The sequence below is a fragment of the Anoplopoma fimbria genome, chromosome 7 (assembly GCF_027596085.1).
Source record: "Anoplopoma fimbria isolate UVic2021 breed Golden Eagle Sablefish chromosome 7, Afim_UVic_2022, whole genome shotgun sequence".
Classification (NCBI taxonomy): Eukaryota; Metazoa; Chordata; class Actinopteri; order Perciformes; family Anoplopomatidae; genus Anoplopoma; species Anoplopoma fimbria.
This window is the reverse complement of record NC_072455.1, coordinates 21,902,165-21,909,867: the sequence shown is the minus strand read 5'-3', so window position 1 is coordinate 21,909,867 and position 7,703 is coordinate 21,902,165. Positions and strand designations below refer to the sequence as shown.

General features: G+C 46.4%; 12 non-coding genes across 12 annotated transcripts; all 12 read right to left on the bottom strand.

Annotated features, from left to right (window-relative positions):
- Positions 1-285: 285 nt before the first annotated feature.
- trnan-guu (transfer RNA asparagine (anticodon GUU)) lies at positions 286-359 on the bottom strand. Its single transcript has one exon. It is a non-coding gene; the product is annotated as a tRNA-Asn (tRNA).
- A 349-nt stretch (positions 360-708) lies between these two features.
- Positions 709-782, bottom strand: trnan-guu (transfer RNA asparagine (anticodon GUU)). Its single transcript has one exon. It is a non-coding gene; the product is annotated as a tRNA-Asn (tRNA).
- Positions 783-1,113: 331 nt separating this feature from the next.
- On the bottom strand, positions 1,114-1,187 carry trnan-guu (transfer RNA asparagine (anticodon GUU)). The gene has a single exon. It is a non-coding gene; the product is annotated as a tRNA-Asn (tRNA).
- Positions 1,188-1,518: 331 nt separating this feature from the next.
- Positions 1,519-1,591, bottom strand: trnan-guu (transfer RNA asparagine (anticodon GUU)). The gene has a single exon. It is a non-coding gene; the product is annotated as a tRNA-Asn (tRNA).
- Positions 1,592-1,915: 324 nt separating this feature from the next.
- trnan-guu (transfer RNA asparagine (anticodon GUU)) lies at positions 1,916-1,989 on the bottom strand. Its single transcript has one exon. It is a non-coding gene; the product is annotated as a tRNA-Asn (tRNA).
- A 342-nt stretch (positions 1,990-2,331) lies between these two features.
- trnan-guu (transfer RNA asparagine (anticodon GUU)) lies at positions 2,332-2,405 on the bottom strand. The gene has a single exon. It is a non-coding gene; the product is annotated as a tRNA-Asn (tRNA).
- Positions 2,406-2,730: 325 nt separating this feature from the next.
- trnan-guu (transfer RNA asparagine (anticodon GUU)) lies at positions 2,731-2,804 on the bottom strand. The gene has a single exon. It is a non-coding gene; the product is annotated as a tRNA-Asn (tRNA).
- A 328-nt stretch (positions 2,805-3,132) lies between these two features.
- trnan-guu (transfer RNA asparagine (anticodon GUU)) lies at positions 3,133-3,206 on the bottom strand. Its single transcript has one exon. It is a non-coding gene; the product is annotated as a tRNA-Asn (tRNA).
- A 330-nt stretch (positions 3,207-3,536) lies between these two features.
- Positions 3,537-3,621, bottom strand: trnan-guu (transfer RNA asparagine (anticodon GUU)). The gene is given in 2 exon segments: positions 3,537-3,572; positions 3,584-3,621. It is a non-coding gene; the product is annotated as a tRNA-Asn (tRNA).
- Positions 3,622-3,950: 329 nt separating this feature from the next.
- trnan-guu (transfer RNA asparagine (anticodon GUU)) lies at positions 3,951-4,024 on the bottom strand. Its single transcript has one exon. It is a non-coding gene; the product is annotated as a tRNA-Asn (tRNA).
- A 331-nt stretch (positions 4,025-4,355) lies between these two features.
- trnan-guu (transfer RNA asparagine (anticodon GUU)) lies at positions 4,356-4,429 on the bottom strand. Its single transcript has one exon. It is a non-coding gene; the product is annotated as a tRNA-Asn (tRNA).
- Positions 4,430-4,760: 331 nt separating this feature from the next.
- Positions 4,761-4,834, bottom strand: trnan-guu (transfer RNA asparagine (anticodon GUU)). Its single transcript has one exon. It is a non-coding gene; the product is annotated as a tRNA-Asn (tRNA).
- Between the last annotated feature and the right edge of the window lie 2,869 nt (positions 4,835-7,703).

Sequence of the window (7,703 nt, the reverse complement as noted above, 5' to 3'; positions counted from 1 at the left end):
CACCCACTTGCATTGCCATTTACAGCCAGAGCTCGGCTCTACATTTTGTAATAGTTCATTTTCCCTTCGGAAAAAGTATCCTTTGCAGACCCATACAAACTTAAGGGTGGGTTTTCTCTAAAAAGTTTCAAATTCAAATGGACCTGGGGTTTGAATTGGATATTTGTTCTTCAAGGGGCAGATCTGATGATATGTCGCAATTTGTTGTTTTTTAGAGGTTCAATTCTGATCGTGGCAACTGGCCTTTTCACTGACATGAGGTCAGGTTTTTGTTAAAGTACGTAACGTCCCTGGGTGGGCTTGAACCACCAACCTTTCAGTTAACAGCCGAACGCGCTGACCAATTGCGCCACAGAGACAATTTTCGTCTGATCCGAAGTTGGCGATAGCTCGATCTGAAGACCACACCCACTTGCATTGCCATTTACAGCCAGAGCTCGGCTCTACATTTTGTAATAGTTCATTTTCCCTTCGGAAAAAGTATCCTTTGCAGACCCATACAAACTTAAGGGTGGGTTTTCTCTAAAAAGTTTCAAATTCAAATGGACCTGGGGTTCAAATGGACCTGGGGTTCTGAATTGGATATTTGTTCTTCAAGGGGCAGATCTGAAGATATGTCCCCATTTGTTCTTTTTTAGAGGTTCAATTCTGATCGTGGCAACTGACCTTTTCACTGAAGTGAGGTCAGCTTTTTGTTAAAGTACGTAACGTCCCTGGGTGGGCTTGAACCACCAACCTTTCAGTTAACAGCCGAACGCGCTGACCAATTGCGCCACAGAGACAGGTTTTGTCTGATCCGAAGTTGGCGATAGCTCGATCTGAAGACCACACCCACTTGCATTGCCATTTACAGCCAGAGCTCGGCTCTACATTTTGTAATAGTTCATTTTCCCTTCGGAAAAAGTATCCTTTGCAGACCCATACAAACTTAAGGGTGGGTTTTCTCTAAAAAGTTTCAAATTCAAATGGACCTGGGGTTTGAATTGGATATTTGTTCTTCAAGGGCCAGATCTGATGATATGTCGCAATTTGTTCTTTTCTAGAGGTTTAATTCTGATCGTGGCAACTGGCCTTTTCACTGACGTGAGGTCAGGTTTTTGTTAAAGTACGTAACGTCCCTGGGTGGGCTTGAACCACCAACCTTTCAGTTAACAGCCGAACGCGCTGACCAATTGCGCCACAGAGACAATTTTCGTCTGATCCAAAGTTGGCGATAGCTCGATCTGAAGACCACACCCACTTGCATTGCCATTTACAGCCAGAGCTCGGCTCTACATTTTGTAATAGTTCATTTTCCCTTCGGAAAAAGTATCCTTTGCAGACCCATACAAACTTAAGGGTGGGTTTTCTCTAAAAAGTTTCAAATTCAAATGGACCTGGGGTTTGAATTGGATATTTGTTCTTCAAGGGCCAGATCTGAAGATATGTCTCAATTTGTTCTTTTTTAGAGGTTCAATTCTGATCGTGGCAACTGGCCTTTTCACTGACGTGAGGTCAGCTTTTTGTTAAAGTACGTAACGCCCCTGGGTGGGCTTGAACCACCAACCTTTCAGTTAACAGCCGAACGCGCTGACCATTGCGCCACAGAGACAGTTTTTGTCTGATCCGAAGTTGGCGATAGCTCGATCTGAAGACCACACCCACTTGCATTGCCATTTACAGCCAGAGCTCGGCTCTACATTTTGTAATAGTTCATTTTCCCTTCGGAAAAAGTATCCTTTGCAGACCCATACAAACTTAAGGGTGGGTTTTCTCTAAAAAGTTTCAAATTGACCTGGGGTTTGAATTGGATATTTGTTCTTCAAGGGCCAGATCTGATGATATGTCGCAATTTTTTTTTTTTAGAGATTCAATTCTGATCGTGGCAACTGGCCTTTTCACTGACGTGAGGTCAGGTTTTTGTTAAAGTACGTAACGTCCCTGGGTGGGCTTGAACCACCAACCTTTCAGTTAACAGCCGAACGCGCTGACCAATTGCGCCACAGAGACAATTTTCGTCTGATCCGAAGTTGGCGATAGCTCGATCTGAAGACCACACCCACTTGCATTGCCATTTACAGCCAGAGCTCGGCAGAGCTTCGGCTCTACATTTTGTAATAGTTCATTTTCCCTTCGGAAAAAGTATCCTTTGCAGACCCATACAAACTTAAGGGTGGGTTTTCTCTAAAAAGTTTCAAATTCAAATGGACCTGGGGTTTGAATTGGATATTTGTTCTTCAAGGGGCAGATCTGATGATATGTCGCAATTTGTTGTTTTTTAGAGGTTCAATTCTGATCGTGGCAACTGGCCTTTTCACTGACGTGAGGTCAGGTTTTTGTTAAAGTACGTAACGTCCCTGGGTGGGCTTGAACCACCAACCTTTCAGTTAACAGCCGAACGCGCTGACCAATTGCGCCACAGAGACAATTTTCGTCTGATCCGAAGTTGGCGATAGCTCGATCTGAAGACCACACCCACTTGCATTGCCATTTACAGCCAGAGCTCGGCTCTACATTTTGTAATAGTTCATTTTCCCTTCGGAAAAAGTATCCTTTGCAGACCCATACAAACTTAAGGGTGGGTTTTCTCTAAAAAGTTTCAAATTGACCTGGGGTTTGAATTGGATATTTGTTCTTCAAGGGCCAGATCTGATGATATGTCGCAATTTGTTCTTTTTTAGAGGTTCAATTCTGATCGTGGCAACTGGCCTTTTCACTGACGTGAGGTCAGCTTTTTGTTAAAGTACGTAACGTCCCTGGGTGGGCTTGAACCACCAACCTTTCAGTTAACAGCCGAACGCGCTGACCAATTGCGCCACAGAGACAGTTTTTGTCTGATCCGAAGTTGGCGATAGCTCGATCTGAAGACCACACCCACTTGCATTGCCATTTACAGCCAGAGCTCGGCTCTACATTTTGTAATAGTTCATTTTCCCTTCGGAAAAAGTATCCTTTGCAGACCCATACAAACTTAAGGGTGGGTTTTCTCTAAAAAGTTTCAAATTCAAATGGACCTGGGGTTTGAATTGGATATTTGTTCTTCAAGGGCCAGATCTGATGATATGTCGCAATTTGTTCTTTTTTAGAGGTTCAATTCTGATGGCAACTGGCCTTTTCACTGACGTGAGGTCAGGTTTTTGTTAAAGTACGTAACGTCCCTGGGTGGGCTTGAACCACCAACCTTTCAGTTAACAGCCGAACGCGCTGACCAATTGCGCCACAGAGACAATTTTGTCTGATCCGAAGTTGGCGATAGCTCGATCTGAAGACCACACCCACTTGCATTGCCATTTACAGCCAGAGCTCGGCTCTACATTTTGTAATAGTTCATTTTCCCTTCGGAAAAAGTATCCTTTGCAGACCCATACAAACTTAAGGGTGGGTTTTCTCTAAAAAGTTTCAAATTCAAATGGACCTGGGGTTTGAATTGGATATTTGTTCTTCAAGGGCCAGATCTGATGATATGTCGCAATTTGTTGTTTTTTAGAGGTTCAATTCTGATCGTGGCAACTGGCCTTTTCACTGACGTGAGGTCAGGTTTTTGTTAAAGTACGTAACGTCCCTGGGTGGGCTTGAACCACCAACCTTTCAGTTACCTTTCAGTTAACAGCCGAACGCGCTGACCAATTGCGCCACAGAGACAATTTTGTCTGATCCGAAGTTGGCGATAGCTCGATCTGAAGACCACACCCACTTGCATTGCCATTTACAGCCAGAGCTCGGCTCTACATTTTGTAATAGTTCATTTTCCCTTCGGAAAAAGTATCCTTTGCAGACCCATACAAACTTAAGGGTGGGTTTTCTCTAAAAAGTTTCAAATTCAAATGGACCTGGGGTTTGAATTGGATATTTGTTCTTCAAGGGCCAGATCTGATGATATGTCGCAATTTGTTCTTTTTAGAGGTTCAATTCTGATCGTGGCAACTGGCCTTTTCACTGACATGAGGTCAGGTTTTTGTTAAAGTACGTAACGTCCCTGGGTGGGCTTGAACCACCAACCTTTCAGTTAACAGCCGAACGCGCTGACCAATTGCGCCACAGAGACAATTTTCGTCTGATCCGAAGTTGGCGATAGCTCGATCTGAAGACCACACCCACTTGCATTGCCATTTACAGCCAGAGCTCGGCTCTACATTTTGTAATAGTTCATTTTCCCTTCGGAAAAAGTATCCTTTGCAGACCCATACAAACTTAAGGGTGGGTTTTCTCTAAAAAGTTTCAAATTCAAATGGACCTGGGGTTTGAATTGGATATTTGTTCTTCAAGGGCCAGATCTGATGATATGTCGCAATTTGTTGTTTTTTAGAGGTTCAATTCTGATCGTGGCAACTGGCCTTTTCACTGACGTGAGGTCAGGTTTTTGTTAAAGTACGTAACGTCCCTGGGTGGGCTTGAACCACCAACCTTTCAGTTAACAGCCGAACGCGCTGACCAATTGCGCCACAGAGACAATTTTCGTCTGATCCGAAGTTGGCGATAGCTCGATCTGAAGACCACACCCACTTGCATTGCCATTTACAGCCAGAGCTCGGCTCTACATTTTGTAATAGTTAATTTTCCCTTCGGAAAAAGTATCCTTTGCAGACCCATACAAACTTAAGGGTGGGTTTTCTCTAAAAAGTTTCAAATTCAAATGGACCTGGGGTTTGAATTGGATATTTGTTCTTCAAGGGCAGATCTGATGATATGTCGCAATTTGTTCATTTTTTAGAGGTTCAATTCTGATCGTGGCAACTGGCCTTTTCACTGAAGTGAGGTCAGCTTTTTGTTAAAGTACGTAACGTCCCTGGGTGGGCTTGAACCACCAACCTTTCAGTTAACAGCCGAACGCGCTGACCAATTGCGCCACAGAGACAGTTTTCGTCTGATCCGAAGTTGGCGATAGCTCGATCTGAAGACCACACCCACTTGCATTGCCATTTACAGCCAGAGCTCGGCTCTACATTTTGTAATAGTTCATTTTCCCTTCGGAAAAAGTATCCTTTGCAGACCCATACAAACTTAAGGGTGGGTTTTCTCTAAAAACTTTCAAATTCAAATGGACCTGGGGTTTCTTTCACCACATCACAGATCACAAAGAAGCTGGCTGGCCATGCCAGTGGCACAGCTCTCTGGGTGACCTCCGTCGGAAACGAGGTTGGCCAGATCCTCAACAGTGTCCTGACAGTGCAAGAGTGGCCGGGACTGGACGCGATGGCTGCCGGTGTGATGGAGCGTTACCGGAAAGCAGGTGTTCCACCATCAGTGCTGCTTTACGTTGACTGTGGCTGCTGCGTGAATGAGGGGTCAAGCAAGCTGCAGACCAGGTTTGCAGCATGGCCAGACCTCCAGATACGTCTTGACGTCTGGCACTTTATGCGGAGGATGGCTGTTGGCTGCACCACCGATGCGCATACCCTCTACCCAACCTTCATGGGCAGCTTGTCTGCCTGCATTTTCGAGTGGGATGCAGGGGACCTCACTCTGTTGCGGCAAGCAAAGAGGGAGCAGCTCAGGCAGGAGGGTGTGACAGCCATCACTGATCGCCTGGTGGAATCAGTAAAAAGGAGCTGAGCCTGTACTGCCGTAGGAGGACATGCGGTGAGGAGGCCACCATCAACCTCATCGACCAGGTGCTGCAGACACTGGGGGGGGGGCAAAGGGGAGAGACCTCATGGGGGTGGCACTGCTGGACCAGGCACGCATGGAGAACATTTGGCGTATGCAAAAACACCACGTCAGGTGCATCCAGGACGTCCCAGGTGTACAGCTGTACACAGCGGTAGGCACCACGACCAAGAATGGGGTCATCCTGACGAGACTCCGCTGTGCCAGAGGGTGCACATCTCTGGAATCATTCCATCAATTTTTTATTTTTTTTTAATGGAAGCATTATTCTGTTGAAAATGATACCTTTTTCATTGGCATTAATAGTTTTTTTTGTTTTTTTTCTCAGGAACTAGTGCAAATGCACTGCATTTCCAGCTGTACCTCCTGGAAGGCCTGAACAGGTGGAATCAGGATCGTGGGACCGCAGTGGTGACCAGCAGGCCGTCATCTCTCCTCACCTACGACGATGATTTAATCCACTGGGTCAACGCCAACTGCTTGAAAGTGTTTGGCCGGGCATTTGTGCCAAACTTTAGGCCTCCTGCCAAATACACTGGTATGTCTCATTAATACAGACAACTACATATTACGTTTGGTTTGTCATTATTTAACAAGGCTTTATTTGTATCAATCCCATTGCCAAAACAAGCCATTCACTCAAAACACTAAATCATGATACAGATACAACTCTAAATTCAAATTATAAATGCATTGAATACAACTAAAAATGGTTGTGTGTTTGTGTGTGTGTCTCTTCTTTTTTATAGGAGAGCTTTTAGGTGTTGACTATCTGCTGAGTCAGACTGGACAGCCCATAACAACCAACCTCGACTCAGAGGAGACGGACAACTTTCTGGAGGATGTGGATGAGGGCGAGCGAGAAGAAGAAGACGAGGGCCTCGAGGAAGATACCTTCTCAAGTCTCCTCGATGACCCATGTGTCTCTGTCTCCTCCTGGCCTTGTCTGTCCTCTGAACCTCACTCCTCCTCTCACTTTGCTGCGTCCTCCCAGGCTTCTGCCACCATGCAGCAGCCGAGTGTCTCCTCAGCGCATGATACACCGTCTCCTGATAAGTCTGGGGTAAATAAATACATCATTATGTGTAAAGATATACAATCACTGTCTTTATTCCTCTCCAATCTCACTGTCTGCAAATTTTGTTGCTCATCTCAATTTTTTTTTGTTCAGGCTGTGAATGACTCTGCCAAGCTGTCAACTCTGCCCATGCCTGCCATGCCAGAGTGTCTGGTGGACCAGAGGAACCCTCTACCCCCTGCTAATGTGCGCTCCACCTCTGCACCCCCTCAGCTAGGCCTGACTCAACAGTACCACCTGCCCGGCAGCACCGTGGGCTCGGTGAAGAGGAAGGTCTTCGCCACAGTCGTAGCACCGACAGCTGCAAAGCTGAAACCCCAGCGGCAACTCTTCCCTGCTCCACCCTCGAGCCCTCAGCTAGTAATGCAGCAGCAGCTCTTCCCTGCTCCACCAACGGGCCCCCAGCTGGCGATGCTGGCTCCAGTGACCTTCCAGGTGCCTGTCCTTGTTGCTGCCGCCGAAAACTGACCCGCAAAGTTCTGCACAACACGTGCAAGAAATGCGGGCAGTTCCGGACGGCCGAGACTGGACACAGTCAATACAAGGGGGTTGTTTACTGCCCCTCAGTAGAGGCTGTTCCAAAGGAGCAGTGGTTGGAGGACATTAACAAAAAAGTATAACTTTTTGTTTACTCCTTACCAGAGGCATGGACACTTTAAATGATGTATATATTTTATGATTATGGTTACTATGTTCAGTTTTATGGCTGCACGGTGGTGTAGTGGTTAGCACTGTCGCCTCACAGCAAGAGGGGCCTGGGTTCAATTCCCGGGCTGGACAACCTTCTGTGTGGAGTTTGCATGTTCTCCCCATGTCAGCATGGGTTCTCCCCGGGTTCTCTGGCTTCCTCCCACAGTCCAAAGACATGCAGCTTAGGTGCATTGAAGACTCTAAATTGCCCGTAGGTGTGGATGTGAGTGTGAGTGGTATATGTCAGCCCTGCGACAGACTGGCGACCTGTCCAGGGTGAACCCTGCCTTCGCCCATTGACAGCTGAGATCGGCTCCAGCACCCTTAACTGGATAAGCAGGTTATGGAT